Here is a 22,870-nt window from a genome sequence, read left to right as displayed (position 1 = left end):
ATCTGCTCTCCAAGGCCTTTAGCATATTTTAATTGTGGGAAACACAGAATTGATTTATCTTCTGCTTTTGTATGTAAGATGAAGCAAGAACAGGGAAGATGCATGTTAAGGTTTGATAGCAGCCCCTGTGGATTCAGTTCCTACAAGCTCAGGATAGGAGTTTGCAATATGCCTCTGACTGCACCTCGCCATAAATGTAATTCAGCAAATCCGCAGTGGCCCAGTTTTTCAATTATTTGGCATACCCTGCATTTCCGAGAAGCGCATGATTCACACTGCCTGATATTTATATTTGGAAACCTAGAGGCTGCCGCTCAGATCTTTGACCAAATTGTTGGTGGTCACTGGCGTTGCAGACCAGTTTTCACACTATTAGTTTTCAGCATCAAATTGGATGAAAGTTCATGTACTTGTGACCAGATAGGCTTCCTTGACTTAGGTCCCATTAAATTTAATACATCCACAATCTGTTTGGAGTCTTGAAGTAATTCCGATCATTTCTTAATGTGTAGCCAATGATTGACACTACGACACTGCAGAAGTGGTGCGGACTTTAAATTTTCCTCTTCGCACTTTTATGGTGGCATTCCCAATGTCTTGGCATGGTAGGTGAGAGGCCTTTGGCACTGGAGTGAAATGCAGTTGCAGTGAATACTAGGATCAATGTTGGGTTGGAGCATAATTTTCCCAGGTTGTTCATGCAAGCTTCTCCACAACATTTGCTGTCTTCACTGTGTATTTGCCAACTGTTGTGAGGAGCTGCCAGTAATTCAGAGTGACTCCAATGTATCATGGAAGATATGTGCATCGCTTCAGCTCCTCTCCAAGGTCTTTGGCATATTTAATTGTGGGAACCCAGAATAGATTTGATCTTCTGCTTTGTATTCAAAATGAAGCAAGAGCAGGGAAGATGCATGTTAAAGTTGTGTGCTGTTTGATAGCTGGCCCTGTGGCTCAAACCTGCACCCACTTGTTTTTAATAGTCTGAGACTCATGACGGATAAAATGGAGATGGTTGCTTCAGCTGCTCCTTCTTTCAAGCTTCATGTTTGGAAATAAATCTCCAACGTGCGTACGTTGATTTCAATGACCTTTTCCATTGTTGTGTAGGAATCACCTTGTGGGACTAATACTGATGTCACACTAATCCCACTATTGACGTAACCCTCTCGGCACAATATCGCTGGTGTACTGGCTGAGAGGAATGGTGCAGAGAGAGCAGACACTTGTACATCAAGTACATCAAATCCTCACCATGTTGTACCTGAAATCTAATGCACATAATGTTTCCTCTAACCTGTTGACAACTATAAATACTTCTCCTTTCCCCCAAAACCTGGAGTCTAATGCCCCTGTCCCACTTAGGAAACCTCTGGAGACTTTGCACCCCACCCAAGGTTTCCGTGTGGTTCCCAGAAGGTTTTTGTCAGTCTCCCTACCTGCTTCCACTACCTGCAACCTCCGGCAACCACCTGCAACCTCCGGGAACCGCACGGAAACCTTGGGTGGGGCGCAAAGTCTCCAGAGGTTTCCGTTCAGGTTTCCTAAGTGGGACAGGGGCATAAGTTTACTTTACTATATTTGCACTGTATAAAGCAGATTGTCTTTCATTTGTTTATTTACTTTAAGATGTTTCAAGGTTGTTTCAACATAAGCAGCATAATAAGAAGCGTGGATCCATTTTTTGGCGGTGACAAGGTGTTACCCAATTCTGGAAAAACTGTCAGTATTTTATAACTTTGTTTGCAATGACTTTGAGATTTTGATTGGACCTATTTGCAGAGTGTGCACTTATTCAGGTATGGAAGATATGTAATAATAATAATAATGGATGGGATTTATATAGCGTCTTTCTAATACTCAAGGCGCTTTACATCGCATTATTCATTCACTCCTCAGTCAAACTCGGTGGTGGTAAGCTACTTCTGTAGCCACAGCTGCCCTGGGGCAGACTGACGGAAGCATGGCTGCCAATCTGCGCCTACGGCCCCTCCGACCACCACCAATCACTCACACACATTCACACACATTCACACACAGGCAAAGGTGGGTGAAGTGTCTTGCCCAAGGACACAACGACAGTATGCACTCCAAGCGGGATTCGAACCGGCTACCTTCCGGTTGCCAGCCGAACACTTAGCCCATTGTGCCATCTGTCGTCCATATGTAGTGAATGAAGGGCAGCTGAACCTGTCTCCGGAGAGGCTTTCTTCTTGTGGTATCACTGCATAGATTTATTCCACAGGAATAAACTGTTTATTCTCCATCCCTGCTCCATTCCAGCCACCTTGCACTCTTTTTGTTAGTAACTTGGTATATTCCCCCCTATTTTCCTTTTTGTTCCATCTTCCCTTTAAATCAATCCATGTACCATCTTCACTTAACCAACCTTTGGATCAAACTACTCCTGAATGCACCATTAGACTTATTCATGGCTATTTTACACAGTATAAAACTGGTAATCCAGCACCTTTGGGACTTTAATGGCGCCAGACCAGCAGATTTTCCAGCCTATTGGATATTATTCCTAATGGCAATCGGACACACTTTTGTTTCTTTTTTAGCAGTATAACGAACTATCCAGGGAAACACAATGCACTGGGGAAATTCAGCGGGTCAGGCAGAATCTGGGAAGGGAATGGATAGGCGATGTTTCGGGTCAGGCTGATTGAAGTCGGGGGGAGGAAGCTGGAAAAGAGGTTGCAGTGAATGTGAACTTACTAAATTAAAAGGGAGTGGGAAATATACAAGCACTATGGACCCCAACTCTGGCTATACACTGGCCTTCAGAGAAGACCCTACACCCACCAGATGTTTTGCTGCCCCCTTCAGTACTCCGGACCCCTGGCCCACATCTGGATTGATGGATGAGCTGAACCATCAATCGAATGCGGAATTATAGGAGTTTTACTATATTTCTGACCTTGGCTTTGATCTGTCCCACTAGTAGAATATGCTGACACCCTTCCACAAGCTAAAAGCTCTTTACAACATAGAACACTGAACAATATAACGTGTGTGGTGAATATGATGCCTGGATCAGCTCTTATCTGGCTGCACATGGTCCATTTCCCTCCATTCCCTGCATGTCCACGTGCCTATTTAAAAGTCTCTTAAATACCACTATTATATCTGCCTCAACCACCATAATCCTGGGTGTTACAGGCGTCCACCAGCCTCTATAAAACATTGCACTGTACATCTTCTTTACACTTTGCCACTCTCACCGACAAGCCGTCCCCTCTCGCAATTGATGTTTCCATCATGGGAAGAAGATTCTGACTGTCTACCCTATCTGTATAAACTTCTATCAGGTCTCCCCTCAACCAACAGTGTTTTTTTCCCCAGAGTTTCTTTATAAGGTCATGGCTTCCTAGAGAGAGAGAGAGCCCTGATCTTTCAAGATTATAAAGTATAAGACATTACCAAATGGCCTTCCCCTTCGCAATGTATAAAGCATCTTGTCCATTATCAGCCACCCATAATCTGTGGGCTGTCAGGCCAGATTCCACCAGTGGCTTCAGACCTTCTGCTGATTGTCCCCAGAATGGACTAACCCTTTGGCTGGCAACATCAAAATCCCAGTGATAGTCATAGAGTGATACAGTGTGGAAACAAGCCCCTCAGCCCAACGTGTTCACACCGACCAACATGCCCCAACTACACTAGTCCCACCTGCCTGTGTTTGGTCCGTATCCCTCTAAGCCTGTCCTAGCCATGTACCTGTTTAACTGCTTCTTAAACATTGGGATAGTCCCTGCCTCAACTACCTCCTCTGGTAGTTTGTTCTATACACCCACCACCCTTAGTGTGAAATAGTTACCCCTCAGATTCTGATTAAATCTTTTACCCCTTTTCACCTTAAATCTATGTCCTCTGGTCCACGATTCACATACTCGGGACGAGACTCTGTGCATCTACCCGATCTATTCCTCTCGTGATTTTATACACATGACACCAAGTGATCACCTCAAAGCCCTTCAGAGTGGCCCAAAGAACACACTGCAAGGTATACAAAACAACGTAGTACTCCCGAGAGGGGCTTTGCACTATGAGAGCATGTATTAGAAATGTGGGTGTGAAGGTTTACAGATGGAGAGTTGATCGTCCTGTTGCCTCAATATCTCAAAAGTTCTGTGCCTCAGTTACCCTGGGAACGTTAGTTAATAGATTTTCTATCAAATTCTTCATGTGCAATTGAATGCAGCTGTGAATTCCTATTTTGCGCTCGTGTTAACTAATGCACTAACAATGTAAAGCTTAATCATTGAAATGTGGTACTTATGATACCGTGGAAATCTACGGTGCAGTGCCCCAAATGTTGGGTTCAATTTGAAGAAATAGTCACATTGAATGTATGCCAATTTAGCTATTGATTTCCAGGGATGTACTATTAAATGTCCTTGCCTTGCCTTGCTTCTTTTAATAATCTCAGAGTTCCTTAAAATCAATAGACTTCTGCTGCAGCTTCAGAAGGATGTTTATCCCATGTTAAAATGTAAATCAAATCAGAACTGCAGCTCTCTCTGTGCACTGGAGCTTCACCGCTTTCACAAGTGACCCATAATGTACATCCGACTTTAGTAATGTGATTAAGGAGCAGAGCACTGCATTACACAAGGGAGCCATGGCTTCTCAGACATTGAGTTTAAATGTGGTCGGCAACAGATCGCAGTCACTTGAGTTGGAGGTGATCTCTGCACACACAATTACTCAACCCAGGTTCTATGCAGACAGCCATTCTCAACTCATTATTTTTTATTTAACAGGCTACTAAAAACCAACTGCGAAATAGAATTATTTCACAATTCTGCAAGTGATGATGAAGGAACAGTGACCTTTCCTACAGTGCGCAGTGACCGATCTTTCACCTGCTTTATTAGATGCAAACCGTTTTGCCATGCCTTGGGATTATGAATGATATGATATAAATACATGTTCTTGCTCCTCTTTCTCTCCTGTTCACGTCCTTAAATTATCAGATTAAAAGTTAAATGCTGCAGCAGAATTTTTCCCATTCAAAAATCAATGAGCAAAATGTCTCCAAATGATTTGTGTGGTTATTTAATTTTAATTTAATTTATTACCTCACAACCAAATACAGTGCCCTCCATAATGTTTGGGACAAAGCCCCATCATTTATTTATTTGCCTCTGTACTCCACAATTTGAGATTTGTAATAGAACAAAAATCACATGTGGGTAAAGTGCACATTGAGAGATTTTAATAAAGGCCATTTTTATACATTTTGGTTTCACCATGTAGAAATTACAGCAGTGTTTATACATCACCCCCACATTTCAGGGCACCATAATGTTTGGGACACAGCAATGTCATGTAAATGAAAGTAGTCATGTTTAGTATTTTGTTGCATATCCTTTGCATACTGCTTGAAGTCTGCGATTCATGGACATCACCAGTTGCTGGGTGTTTTCTCTGGTGATGCTCTGCCAGGCCTGTATTGTGGCCATCTTTAGCCAATGCTTGTTTTGGGGGCTAGTCTCCTTCAGTTTTCTCTGCAGCATATAAAAGGCATGCTCAATTGGGTTCAGATTGGGTGATTGACTTGGCCATTCGTTACCTTTGAAAAACGCCTTTGTTGCTTTCGCAGTATGTTTGGGATCATTGTCTTGCTGTAGAATGAATCACCGGCCAATGAGTTTTGAGGCATTTGTTTGAACTTGCGCAGATAGGATGTGTCTATACACTTCAGAATTCATTATGCTACTACCATCAGCAGTTGTATCATCAATGAAGATACGTGAGCCAGAACCTTCAGCAGCCATACATGCCCAGGCCATAACTTCCCCACCACTGTGTTTTTTCACAGATGAGGTGGTATGCTGTGGATCTCCTCCATACTTTGCTCTCATCGCTCTGATATAAGTTAATCTGCATCTCATCTGTCCACAAGACCTTTTTCCAGAACTGTGGTAGCTCTTTTAAATACTTCTTGGCAAACTGTAACCAGGCCATCCTATTTTTGTGGCTAACCAGTGGTTTGCATCTTGCAGTGTAGCCTCTATTTCTGTTCATAAAGTTTTCTGTGGACAATGGTCATTGACAAATCCACACCTGGCTGCTGAAGAATGTTTCTGATCTGTCGGACAGGTGTTTGGGGATTTTCCTTTATAATAGATATAATTCTTCTGTCATCAGCTGTGGAGGTCTTCCTTGGCCTGCCAGTCCGTTTGTGATTAATAAGCTCACGGGTGCTCTCTTTCTTTTTAATGATGTTCCAAACAGTTGATTTTGGTAAGCCTAAGGTTTGGCTGATGTCTCTAACAGTTTTATTCTTGTTTCTCAGTCTCATAATGGCTTCTTTTACTTTCATTGGCACAACTTTGGTCCTCATGTTGATAAACAGCAATAAAAGTTTCCAAAGGTGATGGAAAGACTGGAGGAAAGACTAGGTGCTGAGAGCTCTCTTATACCTGTATTAAGGAGGCAATTAAACACACCTGAGCAATTACAAACACCTGTGATGCCATGTGTCCCAAACATTATGGTGCCATTATGGGGGGGACTATGTATAAACACAGCTGTAATTTCTACATGGTGAAACCAAAATGTATAAAAATGGCCTATAATAAAATCTGACAATGTGGACTTTAACCACTTGTGATTTTTTTCTATTACAAATCTCAAATTGTGGAGTACAGAGGCAAATAAATAAATGATGTGTCTTTATCCCAAACATTATGGAGGGCATTGTAATTTCAATTGTTATGCAAGTTTGGACATAAAGTTTTGAACCTCAGGATAAATGCTAAATAATTCACAAGTTTAACGGGCTAACCTGAATTTCTTTAGTTGTTAGAGAAACATCATGGAAAGATCACCTACTTGCACTAGTTCCGTATAATCTCAATTTTTCATCCACTCGCTACACATTGGGGATAATTCTTACAGAGGATCATTACAAACCTGCACATCTTCGGGACATGGGAGGAAATCGGAGCACCTGGAGGTAACACACTCGGTCACAGTGAGAACGTGCAAACTCCACACAGACATCACCCTGAGTTGAAGATCGAACCTGGGTGTCTGGTGCTGTGAGAGCAGCTCTACCAACTGCACTGCCGTGCTGCTCTAAATTGTGAGACATAACTAAAAATAATTTAACAATATATTCTACGAATTGGTGGGAGTAGACAGCTCAGACCCACAAACCTGCTCTGCCATTTAATAAGATCATGGGTGATCTGGTCGGCACCTCTGGTTGTAGCTCACCTCCCACTGTCAGCTTTTGCACTCTTGCCTATAACCATATAACCATATAACAATTACAGCACGGAAACAGGCCATCTCGACCCTTCTAGTCCGTGCCGAACACGTATTCTCCCCTAGTCCCATATACCTGCGCTCAGACCATAACCCTCCATTCCTTTCCCGTCCATATAACTATCCAATTTATTTTTAAATGATAAAAACGAACCTGCCTCCACCACCTTCACTGGAAGCTCATTCCACACAGTCACCACTCTCTGAGTAAAGAAGTTCCCCCTCATGTTACCCCTAAACTTCTGTCCCTTAATTCTCAAGTCATGTCCCCTTGTTTGAATCTTCCCTACTCTCAGTGGGAAAAGCTTATCCACGTCAACTCTGTCTATCCCTCTCATCATTTTAAAGACCTCTATCAAGTCCCCCCTTAACCTTCTGCGCTCCAAAGAATAAAGCCCTAACTTGTTCAACCTCTCTCTGTAACTTAGTTGCTGAAATCCAGGCAACATTCTAGTAAATCTCCTCTGTACTCTCTCTATTTTGTTGACATCCTTCCTATAATTAGGCGACCAAAATTGTACCCCATACTCCAGAATTGGCCTCACCAATGCCTTGTACAATTTTAACATTACATCCCAACTTCTATACTCAATGCTCTGATTTATAAAGGCCAGCACACCAAAAGCTTTCTTTACCAACCTATCTACATGAGATTCCACTTCAGGGAACTGTGCACAGTTATTCCCAGATCCCTCTGTTCACCTGCATTCTTCAATTCCCTACCATTTACCATGTACGTCCTATTTTGATTTGTCCTGCCAAGATGTAGCACCTCACACTTATCAGCATTAAACTCCATCTGCCATCTTTCAGCCCACTCTTCCAACTGGCATAAATCTCTCTGTAGACTTTGAAAATCTACTTCATTATCCACAACCCCACCTATCTTAGTATCATCTGCATACTTACTAATCCAATTTACCACACCATCATCCAGATCATTCTTGTACATGACAAACACCAGTGGACCCAACACAGATCCCTGTGGCACCCCACTAGTCACTGGCCTCCAACCTGACAAACAACCATCCACCATTACTCTCTGGCATCTCCCATTCAGCCACTGTTGAATCCATCTTGCTACTCCACCATTAATTCCCAACCATTGAACCTTCTTAACCAACCTTCCATGAGGAACCTTGTCAAAGGCCTTACTGAAGTCCATATATACAACATCCACTGCTTTACTCTCATCAATTTCCCGAGTAACCTCTTCAAAAAATTCAAGAAGATTAGTCAAACATGACCTTCCAGGCACAAATCCATGTTGACTGTTCCTAATCAGTCCCTGTTTATCCAGATGCTTATATATATTATCTCTAAGTATCCTTTCCATTAATTTTCCCACCACTGACGTCAAACTAAAAGGTCTATAATTGCTAGGTTTACTCCTAGACCCCTTTTTAAACAATGGAACAACATGCGCAGTACGCCAATCCTCCGGCACTATTCCCGTTTCTAATGACATTTGAAATAATTCTGTCATAGCCCCTGCTATTTCTACACTAACTTATCCACTTTTATATTTCTCAAAAGTGTTAGTACTTCCTCTTCTTTGAATCTCATAGTTTCCATAGCTACTCTACTTGTTTCCCTTACCTCACATAATTCAATATCCTTCTCCTTGGTGAATACCGAAGAAAATAAATTGTTCAATATCTCCCCCATCTCTTTTGGCTCTGCAGATAGCTGTCCACTCTGACTCTCTAATGGACCAATTTTGACCCTCGTTATCCTTTTGCTATTAATATAGCTGTAGAAACCCTTTGGGTTTACTTTCACCTTACTTGCCAAAGCAACCTCATATCTTCTTTTAGCTTTTCTAATTTCTTTCTTAAGATTCTTTTTACATTCTTTATACTCCTCAAGCACCTCATTTACTCCATGCTGCCTATAATGATTGTAGATCTCCCTCTTTTTCTGAACCAAGTGTCCAATTTCCCTTGAAAACCATGGCTCTTTCCGATTTTTACTATTTCCTTTCAACCGAACAGGGACATAAAGATTCTGTACTCTTAAAATTTCACCTTTAAATGTACTCCATTTCTCTTCCACATCTTTCCCATAAAACAAAATGTCCCAATATACTCCTTTTAAATCCTTTCGCATCTCCTCAAAGTTAGCCTTTCTCCAATCAAAAATCTCAACCCTAGGTCCAGTTCTGACCCTCTCCATAATTATATTGAAACTAATGGTATTGTGATCACTGGTCCCGAACTGTTCCCCAATGCACACCTCTGCCACCTGACCCGTCTCATTTCCTAACAGGAGGTCCAGCCTATGAAGGTTCCTTGGTCTTATAAATATTCAAGAATTCGGTAGCAATACCCTTTGAAAAAGAATTAGATGTGATTAGGTTACATGTGCAATTTCTGTAGACCAGACTTATTATTTTGTGCCACTTTGGAAAAATCTTGTTATCACCAGAGAAATTGTGATGTTTCAAAAGGACACTTTGATTCACTGTCTGAAGCTTGTGAATGTTTTCATGTTGAATTCCAAGGCAAGATCATCTTTCATTTGAAAGTTTTAATTGGCCATCACGACCTTGTGAGAATTCATGTTATAACTTTAAGGGCGACCTAATCCGCGAGTTCTGGCGAGTTTGCCCTCGACTCATACTCGCAGCATGGTTGACACGAGGTCTTAGGAGGTCTTCGTAACTCTCCTTCATGCTCGAGAGTGGTCTCCGCGTACTCGAGGCCTCAGCTAGGTCGCGGCATTTTTTTCAAAATGTTAAAAATATGCCCACGAGTAAAAAAAAAAAGGTCGCTATGGAAAAAATCGATACTTATTTTACTCGTAGGTTTAGTCGTAATAGGTTGTAGCAGGTCGGCATGTTAGTCGTAGGTAATTGAGGGTAGTCAAAGGTAATCGAAGGTAGTCGAAGGTAGTCGTAGATAATCTTCATCATAGTCGAAGGGAGGTCGAAGGAGATCGAAGGAGGTCGTCTTCACTCTCCACTATTCAATGTCCAATTTTCCCAAAGCTAGTCGAAGCTAGTCTTCAAAATAGTCGAAGGAGGTCTTCTACATAGTCACGGGAGGTCTTCAACACGTTTAAAAAAAAAACTCTTCTAAACTCGCCAATTAGGTCGCCCAAGTGGGACAGCCCCTTTACACTATTACACTCTTTTTGTGTTAAGAGAACTCAAATGTCTAACCTCCAGCATGTCACCTGAAAAAGAGGTAGGCTTGTCATTGGATCATTCAAATATGGGATCTTGCTTTGTGACAAGTTGCGACCTGTACAACAATAATTATTACTTTTCCAAATATTCACGGACTTTGAAGCTGGCCTTTGGTCACAACTATCAGTGGTTCTTCTTTCTTTAAACTATGTGCACGACCCATGTGGAACCTTGCCAAAAAACCTTGGTAAAGTCCACACAGGCCACGTCAAAGACAATGTCTCAGGTTTCTTAATGCTCCTCAAAAAAAAAATTCTGTGATATACTAGGTCCTTAGAATTTTAAGATAAAGCATTGAAACAGGCTCTTCGGTCGACTGAATGCACACCGACTAGCGATCACCCCTTACACTGGCACCACCCTACACACTAGGGACAATTGACAATTGTGGGGGGAAACCAGAGCACCCAGAGTAAACCCATGCAGTCACAGGGAGAATGTACAAACTCCATACAGATGGCACCAATAGTCAGCTGGTAGAGCTGCTGCCTCCATCTGTTCTTCTTGCATATGGCGTGCACAGCCTTAAATTGTAGGGACTACCTGTTCTATTTGATCTTATTTGATTGTGCACGCCGGGTTACTTGCATTCATCTAAACAGGGCGGACCATGTGAAGGTTGCAATCTTCCACCCCGCTTCCCTCTGTCAGAGACCTGGGGTTGATCCCAATCTCGGGTGCTGCCTATGTGGAGTTTGCATGCTCTCCTTGAGGATTTCCTCCAGGTGATTTCCTCTGATTTCCTTTCACATCCTGATGAGGGGCAGGTTTGTAGGTTAATTGGCCACTGAGGATTTCCCCCCGAATGTGAAAGGAGTGGATGCATAGAGTGGGCTAACATAGAATTGGTGTGAACAGGTGACCAATGGCCGGGGTGGACTCGCTGGACTTCTAAAATGAAAAACTACGCTTACACTAAGATCAAAAATAGATTTGGGAATCTATTTGTGTTACAGAGCACTTGGATTTTGTCGGTAAAACCCATCTCAAGTCTCTGACTGCATGTCATTTTAAGTCCCCTTGTTGTTTGCACACTGACCTGTCGATCCTTGATGTTGTTAGATACTGCTGAGGGGATGACCATTCAATGGACAGCAGCAGCAGCCAGGTCTATGGCACCAGGCCTGGCTCTGAGGCACAGCAGGGTACGGTGAAGTCAAGCAGAGTGATAGTGATCTTAGTTTGGGGACTCATTAGTTTGTGGAACAGACAGGAGATTCCGTGGCAGCAAACACAACACCAGGGTGGTCTGGTGCCTCCCTGGTGCCAAGGTCCAAGACGTCTGGAACGACTGCAGAACATTCTCAAGAGGGAGTGTGAGCAGACAGAAGTTGTTGTGCACTTTGGCACAAATGGCAGAGGTAGGAAAAGCGAAGAGGTCCAGCGGAGTGGATATAGCGATTTAGACAAAAGGTTAAAATGCAGGAACTCAAGGGTGGTAATCTCTGGATTACTACTTAAGAGATTAAAAGTTCTAGACTTTTTTATGTGGGGGGTGGGGGGGGGGGAAGGGGGAAACTACCTTTCAGGGTCCCTACCTGGTCGGAGAGGCAGCTTTTCTCCGGGCTGCAGCTTCGACCCGTCCTCGCGGCCTACCAGCGGGCCTGGAGCGGCGTTTCCTGTCGGGCACTGCCCAGAACCACGGCTTCAGCTGGAGCGCTATCGTGGAGCGGGCGATGCCTTGCCTGGGTCGCCGCGCTGGAGCTCCGGTGAGCTGAAGACCGCTGAGGAAAACATCGCGAGCTGCGGGTTTGAGGAGCGGCCAGCTGCGGGCGGCGGCGCTGAACTGTACACCGGGAGCCTGGGATCTCTAGATGAGATCGCCAGTTGTGGAGCTCCAACCAGCGCGGCCTTGTTGGCTTCGGAAGCCGCGGCCTCCAGTACGGAAGCGGCCGTTCCAGGTGTCCCAAGCCGCTGCGAGGATTCTCCCGACGCCGGAGTAACATCACCCGGCGAGAACGGCCAGGAACATCGGGCCTCCATAGAGGCAACTGTGGAGGCTTCAATAGGCCCGACTATGGGTGAACTGGGGTTGGGGACTGGACTTTGTGCCTTCCCTCATGGTGGGAGCCATTGTGGGGGGATGTTCTTTATGTTTAATCTCTTATTAATGTTATGTCTGTATTCTTTCTTTATGTGCAGCATTGGCAAGAAGCATTTCACTACACTTAGGTGTATGTGACTAATAAATAACCTTTGACCTTTACTGGTGCCACATGCAAGTGACGGTAGCAATAGGAGGATAGGGCGGATGAATGGTGGCTGAGGATTTGGTGCAGATATCTGGACCATTAGTGTGTTGCAGATGCTGGTGTAAACCGAAAATAGACACAAAAAGCTGGAGTAACTCAGCGGGACAGGCAGCATCCCTGGAGAGAAGGAATGGGTGATTTTTCGGGTCGAGATGACCATTAGGATCTCTCTGGGGCAGCGGTGACCTGTACAAAAGGGACAGGCTGCACCTGAACTGAAGGGGCACCAACATCCTTGCAGGGATGTTTGCTGGTGCTACTCAGGAGGGTTTAAACGAGAATGTCAGCAGGGTGGGAACCAGAACAGGTCAGTTAATTGAAGATTTGATGCGAAAGTGGAGGTTATCAGAAGTAAATCTCAAAGGTCTGAAGAAGGGTCTCGACCCGAAATGTCACCCATTCCTTCTCTCTAGAGATGCTGCCTGTCCCGCTGAGTTACTCCAGCATTTTGTGCCTACCTACAAAAGGACGGACAGGCAGGGAGAAGTTCATGAATATGGGGCTAATGAAGGGCTGAATGTGTGTTTACTTCAATGCATGGAGCACTGTGGGGTAAAGTTGATGAAATTAGGGCCTGGATCAGTGCTTGGAATTATGGTGTGACCATTACGGAAGCTTGGTTGCGAGAGGGACATGACCACAGCTCAACATGCCATTGGTCTCAATGCTTCAGACCAGATAGAGAGGGGGGGGTGAAGGAGATGGAAGAGTGGCTTTACTAATCAGGGTAAATGTTACGATGGTACATAGAGAGGAAATGCAAGAGGGTTCATCTATTGATGTATTATGGGTTGAAAAATATGAAATGAGCAATCAGTCTAATAGGTTTATATGAGAGTCCACCCAATACTCAGCATGAGATAGAGGATCAGATATGTAGACATATTACAGAAGTATGCAAGAACCACAGGGTTGTTGTTGTGGGTGACTTTAACTTCCCAATATTGACTGGGACATGAGGTGGTTGGCAAGTCCAATGTGGAAACGTTGCTTTCTTCCATTGATGCAGCAAGAGGTGTTTTGAGAGTTGATGCATTCCCTCTGCCACTTGTCTATCATCATGATGCAGACTCTCTGATTGTCAATATCATTTACAATATACATCAATTATTTAGATGAAGGGATTCAAAGTAACATTATCAAATTAGCAGATGACACAAAGCTGGGTAGCAGCGTGAACTGTGAGGAGGATGCTATGAGAATGCAGGGTAACTTGGACAGGTGAGTGGGCAGATGCATGGCAGATGCAATTTAATGTGGATACCTGTAAATGTGAAGTTATCCACTTTGGTAGCAAAAACAGGATTACTATCTAAATGGTGTCAAGTTGGGAAAAGGGGAAGTACAACGGGATCTTGGGGTCCTTGTTCATCTGTCAATGGAAGTAAGCATGCAGGTACAGCAGGCAGTAAAGAAAGCAAATGGCATGTTGGCCTTCATACAAGAGGAGTTAAGTATGGGAGGAAAGAGGTCCTTCTGCAGTCCTTCTGAGACCACACCTGGAGAATTGTGTGCATTTTGTTCCCGTAATTTGAGGTAGGACATCCTTGCTATTGAGGGAGTACAGCGTAGGTTTACAAGGTCAATTCCCGGGATGGCGGGACTGTCATATGCTGAGAGAATGGAGCGGCTGGGCTTGTATACTCTGAAGTTTAGAAGGATGAGAGGGAATCTTATTGAAACATATTAGATTATTAAGGGTTTGGACACGCTAGAGGCAGGAAACATGTTCCTTACGTTGGGGGAGTCCAGAACCAGGGGCCACAGTTTAAGAATAAGGGGTAAGCCATTTAGAACAGAGACGAGGAAACAATTTTTCTCACAGAGAGTTGTGAGTTTGTGGAATTCTCTGCTTCAGAGGGCGGTGGAGGCCGGTTCTCTGGATACTTTCAAGAGAGAGCTAGATAGGGCTCTTAAAGATAGCGGAGTCAGGGGATATGGGAAGAAGGCAGGAACGGGGTACTGATTGGGGATGATCAGCCATGAACACATAGAATGGCGGTGCTGGCTCGAAGGGCCGAATGGCCTACTCCTGCACCTATTGTCTGTTATCTATTGTCTATATTGTCATCCCAAATGCCCCTTCTCCATTTTGAATGGTCTTGGCCCAGGGCAACTTTAGAGTCAATGCAGATGTTGCATGTAATCAAGTTAATTTGTATTCGTCTGTCCATCTGGAAATCACTTACCATGGCAGAAGCTAGAATAGCAATTGTCTGCAGTAAAAAAGGAACTGCAGTTGCTGTTTTACCAAGGAAAGACATAAAATGCTGCAGTAACTCAGTGAATCAGGGAGCTTCCTGGATAACATGCGTCGTGATGTTTTGGATTGGGACCTTCCTTCAGATTGATTGCAGGTATGGGAGGAAAGAAAGTTAGAAGAGTGGAGGGGCAGCTTTCATCCTCCCACTGTGCTGCCTTCCACTCCTTTCTTTCCTCCAAAACCAGCAATCAGTCTGAAGAAGGGTCCTGACCCAAAACGTCACCTATCCATGTTTTCCAGAGATGCTGCCTGACCCGCTGAGTTACGCAAGCATTTTGTGTATTTTCATAGCGATTGGCTGATTCAGGAGTCAGGCATGTGAACATTGAACATGTTGCCTGTTCTTGTAACCAAGACTTTAATATAGCACAATGTATTTCAGTGAGTATAAAAGATTGCAGAAGTTCAAATTATACTGAATCGAATTTTTGCCCAAAATCCAGTGAACCTTTGCTTGTGGATTCGCGAGTAATTTCATGATGAAAATCCAGTGCAATGAAATAGAATCGTCAAGCGGCATTACTAAGGAAGAGCTCCCATACGGTCCTTAGATGAATGCAAGACCCCATCAGCATTATACATACAAGAGCAGTGGTACATATGATCTAATCAGACGTCCCAGATTCTGGACCCATTATACTAGTTGCTTTTCTCGGTTAGAAGTGTTTGTGTGACCTTCTTTTTGACTGGTATGACGATCTGCGAAGAATGATACTTGAGGATAAAAAGCAATGTATTGGTGCTAAGTACTGCTTAGATGCAGCGATGTCTGGACTGGCTTTGCAAATGTGACCCGTGTTGACATGTGGGCTGTAAAAATAGATATCAAAAGCCCTGTGGAACTCAGTATTTTAAGGAATTTGAATATGAAGATTGTGTTCGGCTTGTAATATTCGGCCAGGCAAATCATGATTAATTAAGAATATATGGAGTGCAGGTTTTGGGATGTTGTAATGTGAAAGTACATGATACATTGATGAGATTCAAAATGAATCTTGACTGCTGATGGATTACCTCGGTCGCTCTAGAACTGCTTGGCATGGTGATTTGGAGAAATTAGGGGATTGAGTAGTTTGATCCCAGCTTTACTCTGCGGCAGCTGGTATTATTTTTGCATTTTTAAATGTCTGAAGAAAATCTTGTTTAAAATTGAAGTAGGCCATTCAGACCTTTGACCCTACCTACCATTTAATGCATTCAAGCTGATTTATAACTTTTGTCCATCTGTCTGTCTTCGTCCCATGGCCAAGGCATTTGCAGGATCAATGGAGACATGCTTAGTGTAGAGTCAAGTCAAAAGTGTTTCATTGTCATGTGTACCGACAATGGGAAATTAAATTCTTACTTGAGCAGCGTAACAGGCATGTAATGCAATACACATAGATAATATATTACAATTACAATTCAGTACATTATTAATCACAATACCAGTGCAAAAAAAACCCAAAGTCATAAGTACAACCAAAGACAGTCCACATAAATTCATGGTTGTGGTTGGTGTGGTGAGGTGTTCAAGAGCCTGATGGGTGTTGGAAAGATGCCAGAGCTCATTCTGTTGTCACCAAATGGCTGTCACACTAGGAATTGGCTGACATTGATGGTGAGTTGGTTGAGTGGATTGGGTTGGAGTTTCATGTCCATATGCCAGGTGTATATAGGTCACTTCCCAAGTTATCTGTCCACAACCACATACATGGCCGTCCGAAGGGTGGGTGCGCTGGGTGCGACCGCACCCCCCTTTTTTTCTCTTAAGAAAAAAGTCACCCAAAAAAAAAAAAAAATCGAGAAGAAAAAATAAAAAATCAATGTTTCCACGTTGGAAACGGCCAGTTCTCTGTTCTCTCGGTCCCGGGTGGGAGTGGCTGAATCTGAACACAACGGTTGTAACCCCAACACCAGTCGCCGCTGTGGCAGAGCCCGCTCACCTCGCCTCCCCCCGCCGCCGGGGCCCAAGCCATCTTCCCCCCACACCACCCCCGCTGACCCCCGCTGGGCCCACACCACGCCCGCTGACCCCCGCTGGGCCCACGCCACCCCTGCTGGGCCCACGCCACCCCCGCTGAGCCCACGCCAATCTCGCTGGGCTCACGCCACCCCCTGCTGACCCCCGCTGGGTCCACGCCACCCTCGCTGACCCCCGCTGGGCCCACACCACCTTCATTCCCCCCGCCCGCTGGTCCCGTGCCACCCCTACGGGGCCCACGCCACCTTCATCCCCCCACCCGCTGGGCCCGCGCCACCTTCATCTTCGCCCCCCCCGCAAGAAAGAGGGGGGATGTGAGAGGTGGAGGGGGGAGGGGGGAGAGAGAGGGGAAGGGAGAGGAGAGAGAGATGGGGAGGGGAGAGGGAAAGGGGAATTATCTTGAGTGAGATTGCAAAATTAAGGTAGGTTTTAGAGCTATTATATTATCCCCTCCATATGAATAATATTAAACAATATCAAATAATATCAAAGAATTGGAACTGCTTTCTTTTCCTTGATAACAATACTGAAAAAAATGAATTTGTGCATAGTTTGTGACACAAATACACATTTTAATGGGATCATTATATACAGATGTAACATTTCCATTTTGAGATCGGGTGGAGGGGGGAGGGGGGGAGTGCTGGGGGCAAATATGCGTCAAGCCGAAAGCCTAATCGTTAAAGAGTTAAAAGATAGCCTAATCGATAAAGCGCAGAGAAGAGGAATCAGAGCTGTCGAGGAAAGATACTCTGAGAAGTTGAGGAGCAAGTTCTCAGCTAGTGATTCTTCTTCAGTTTGGAAGGGCATGCAAGAAATCACCAGCTATAAGAGGAAAGCCCCCCGCTCTTTGGACAATCGTCAGCTGACAAACAACCTGAATGAGTATTACTGCAGGCTTGAAAATCAGAAACGTAACCCTAGTACCCCCTCCCCAACAAACACAGCCAGACCCCAGTCTGCAAAGAATGGCCCCGGCACCCTCTCCTTCCCATTTACCACTTCACACCTACTTAAGGCAAGACTCCAGTATGAAAAGAGTGGAACCTTTCCCACTCACAGCCTGACCTCAGTCTGCAAAGACTGGGCCCTTCTACACCCACCCCACTCCAATCACCACTTCACACCCAATGACTGCACCTCCACAGACACCTCTGTCACGCTTCTCAAGTTTGTGGATGACAAAACCCTGATTGGACTGATCCAGGATGGGGATCTCTGTACTCTTTTCAGTTTGACATCTTTCCTATAACATGGTGCCCAGAACTGAACACAATATTCTAAATGCGGTCTCACCAACGTCTTATACAACTGCAACATGACCTCCCAACTTCTATACTCAATACTCTGACTGATGAGGGCCAAAGTGCCAAAATACTTTTTGACCACCTGATATACCTGCGACACGACCTTCAAGGAACCATGCAACCATCAACCATTCCTCTGCCCACCTGGCTAATTGATCCAGATCCTGCTGCAATCTTTCACAACCATCTTCACTATCTGCAAAACCACTCACTTCTGTATCATCAGCAAACTTGCTAATCTTGCCCTGTTCTGTGACGTTTTACAGAGTGCTGGAGTAACTCAGCGGCTCGGGTGAGTATAGAAGTTGGGAGGTCATGTTGCAGTTGCATAAGAAGTTGGTGAGGCCGCATTCAGAGTATTGTGTTCAGTTCTGGGCACCATGTTATAGGAAATATGTCATCAAACTGGAAAGGGTACAGTGAAGATTTATGAGGATGTTACCAGGACTAGAGGGCCAGAGCTATAGGGAGAGGTTGAGTAGGCTGGGACTCTATTTCATGGAGCACAGGAGGCTGAGGAATGATCTAATAGAGGTGTATAAAATCATGATTTGAATAGATATGGTTGAGTCTTTTGCCCAGAGTAAGTGAATCGAGGTGTAGAGGACATAAGTTTAAGGTGAAGGGCAAAAGATTTAATAGGAATCTGAGGGGTATGTTTTTCACACAAAGGGTGGTAGGTGTATGGAACAAGCTGCCAGAGGAGGTAGTTGTGACATTTAAGAAACAGGTAGACAGGTACATGGATAGGACAGGTTCGGAGGGATATGGATCAAACGTGGGCAGTTGGGACTAATGCAGATGGGACATGCTGGGCCGAAGGGCCTGTTTCCACACTGTATCACCCTATGACTCTATCTTTCCCTCTCAAACCCATTCTCCTGCCTTCTCCCCATTACCTCTGACACCCCTATCAATCAAGAATCTATCAATCTCCTTCTGAAAAATGTCCATTGACTTGACCTCCACAGCTGTCTGTGGCAATGAATTCCACAGTTCACCACCCTCTGACTTAAGAAATTCCTGCTCATCTCCTTCCTAAAGGAATGTCTTTTAATTCTGAGGCTGTGGCCACTGGTCCTAGACTCTCCCATTAGTGGAACCATCCTCTCCAAATCCATTCCATCCAGGTTTTTACCAGGCTGGGACAGACGGCAACAGCTTCACACCATGTCCCAAAGCTTGTGTCCTGTCCTGCATCACCCAAGGCAGCAGAGACGTTATAGGAGAGGGCAAGCACAGTAACAAAGTAGCTCACGATGGTTTGGTTAACATTCAGGAATGTCTATGCATGGCACATCATGAATATTACTGAAGAACGGTCTTGACCCGAACTATAATCTATACCTTTTCTCCAGAGATGCTGCCTGACCCACTGAGTTACTCCAGCACTCTGTGACATGTCACCTATCCATGTTCTCCACAGATGCTGCCTGACTCGCTGAGTTACTCCAGCACTCTGTGACATGTCACCTATCCATGTTCTCCACAGATGCTGCCTGACTCGCTGAGTTACTCCAGCATTCTGTGAAACGTCGCCTATTCATATTCTCCGCAGATGTTGCCTGACCCGCTGAGTTACTCCAGCACTTTGTGACTATTTTCCCTTCACCCATCTGCCCAAGCCCACTCTCCCCCTCCTTTCCTATGATCCTAACCACCCATAAACCTGTCTCTGCCTTTACATTTCACTCCTCTTTCAAATCTGCTCTACTTATCTACATGGATTTTTCTTCTTCACTTTTTAGTCCTAGAATGATGCAATGTGGAAACAGGCCCTTCAGCCCAACTTGCCCACACGGACCGACATGTCCCTTCTACACTAGTCCCACTCACACGCGTTTGGCCCATATCCATCTAAATCTGTCCTATCCGTGTACGTGTCCAAATGTCTCTTAAACATTAGGATAGTCCCAGCCTTAACTACCTCCTCTGGCGGCTCGTTACATACACCCAGCACCCTTTGCGTGAAAAAGCTACCTCAGATTCTTGTTAATTTCTGAAATATTGGTCATAAATTTGGTCATAGGAGGAGGAGCCATCTTGGTGAACGGCTGCTAGCAGCAGCCGTCCGTCTTAAATTCGTTTTTTTTTTTAGTTTTTAGTGAGTCCTGTTTTTTTGTTTGTAGGGGATATGGTCTTTTAATGTGGGGGGGTAGGTGTTACTTTATTTATAGGTCCCTACCTGGTCGGTGTGGCAGCCTTTTTTCCGGGCTGCCCGTCGACCCGTCGTCGTGGCCTACCAGCGGGCTTGGAGCGCCGTTTCTTGGCGGGAACCACCCAGCACCTCGGCCTGCGTGGCGGCACTGCATTGGAGCGCTGGAGCGCTGCGGAGCGCTGCGGAGCGGAGCGGAGCGGAGCGGGCGATGCCTTGCCTGGGTCGCCGCGCTGGAGCTCTGGCGAGCTGGACCGCCGTGAGCAACATCTCCGGGCTGCGGGTTTGCGGAGCGGAGAGGCGGCGTGCGTAGAGGCGGCAAGGCGGCAGTGAGGAGAGCGGGCGCCTACTTTATCATCGGGAGCCTAGGAGCGCCAAACCGGCGCGGCCTTGTCGGCTTCGGCAGCCGCGGGCTCCAACCAAGAAGCGGCCGTTCCAAGTGGCCCAGCCGCCGAAAGGACTCTCCCGACGCCGGGGCAAGACCACCCGGTGAGAACGGCCAGGGACATCGGGCCTCCGTAGAGGCAATTGCGGTGGCCCCAATAGGCCTGACTTTGGGGTGAACAAGGGGTGGGGACTGGACATTGTGCCTTCCTCCACAGTGCTATCCACTGTGGGGGGATGATTTTTTTTTGTCTAACTGTAGTCTTGTAGGTCTGTGTCCAAGATGGCTGCCGTGAAGAGAGAGTGGACGCTGGCACGAATTGGTTGCCGCTGCTCTCTCTTCACACTGTGTTTTTGATTTTCTGTTTTTGGATTGAATTCTGTTTTTAATTTGTGTCATTGTGATGTCTTTAATTACTTGTTTTACTCCGATTATATGTTTTTATTCCGATTACTATGTAAGGTGTCCTTGAGATTTTGTATGAAAGGCGCCCATTAAATATAAAATTTATTATTATTATTATAAATTTGGTGCAAAAATGCTCCAAAACAAGGCTCAGAATGCATCAGAGAGCATCTAAAACCCCTGAGCTTTCAGGGGGCCCTGGACCCCGGCATCGAGGGACTTCACGCTTCGCGCTTGTGATGTGCGCAGCGCACACATTATTTCACATTAAGTTTTTTGTAATCCTGTCATGCCACCCCCCTTTTTGAAAAGCTTTGTACGGGCCTGACATACTTTGTGCTCCATTTGTGAAAGAATCCTATGCTACCAAATAACCCACTAAGCTGGAGGGAAGAGAGTCAATTTGGATCTCAAGGGAAGAAGAAAAGGATGGATGCTACTTTGCACTCGGTTCATGTTTTACGGAGGGAAAAGCAAAGAAGGATTCTTCTTTGCTCTGAATAACTTTTGACTGATTCTTAGCATGAGCTGTGGTCTCGATGGCCACTGCCAGAGGCAGAAATGGATTCAATGTTAGCTTCAAAGAGTGAATGAAAAAAAATACTCAAAAAGACAGTATATGCAAAACTATGGGGCTGGCATTAAATGGAAATTCCCTGCAGTGAGCTGATGCCAGACAATTTTCAGCTGCCACAACCTGGGTTTAATCCTGGCTTGTCTGTGTGGAATTCTCCTCGTGACTGGTTGGGTTTCTTCCAAAATCCTCGCTCATTCCAAAGAAAGGCAGCTCAGGAGGTTAATTGGCCACAGTATTGTTCCCACTGCACGTGTTGTCGGTCAAATCTGTAAAATGGGGGTGTGGGGAGAATTAAAAGATAATCAGGGAAGAGCACAAATAGGTTCTTGAGGTTGGAGAGGTGATGAAAAGATTTCCATTCTGAATGACTATGAATCTAAGGAGGGCCGAAAGAGCTATGTAATTCCAAATGCCAAGACACGAAACATTGGTGGAGGATGGGGAGTGAACCCCCCTTAAAAATGAGCACTTCTTCTGTTGAAAAATGCATTTAATGGCAGGATTTACATAGTAGCAGACGCCTGTCAGCACTTCAAAACCAATGATTATTCTGCTACCCAACACCCGCATAAAAAAGAGATGATCTGATTAGTCATCTCCTGCTGTTTGTGGGCTGGTGCTGATAACAGTCAGAGTAATTTGTTGTGATATTTTGATAACTTAATAAGGTTCTGTGGAAACATACGCAAGACAAACGTCAGCAGAAATTCATTTGTATACTTTTCAGAATTTTTTTATGTTGGCAGGTTTAAATAGAATCATAGAATTATGCTTCGTAACATGAAACCATTCGATCTTTTACCTTTATGGAGGCTTTTTGAAATAGCTGTCTGAAGATTGCCTCTTCTCCCACTCTTCCCCCATAGCTCTCGAGCTGCTGGTTTTTCATTGGAATAAAGATTCAATATTTAAAACATAGTAGTGATTCTGCTTTCCCTCACCTTTTCATAACATCTTGCTGCATGAAAGAAAAGTCTCCATCAATCTCCTCTGGTGCTTTTACCGATAGGGGTTAATTATGGTTGGAGCTTTTGCAATCAACTTAAAGCAGGGATGCCAAGTATATGCACCAGCTTGATATTTCCCCAT

Source organism: Amblyraja radiata, chromosome 5 (genome assembly GCF_010909765.2).
Source record: "Amblyraja radiata isolate CabotCenter1 chromosome 5, sAmbRad1.1.pri, whole genome shotgun sequence".
Lineage (NCBI taxonomy): Eukaryota > Metazoa > Chordata > Chondrichthyes > Rajiformes > Rajidae > Amblyraja > Amblyraja radiata.
The sequence above is the reverse complement of the archived record's forward strand: the minus strand, read 5'-3'. Positions refer to the sequence as shown.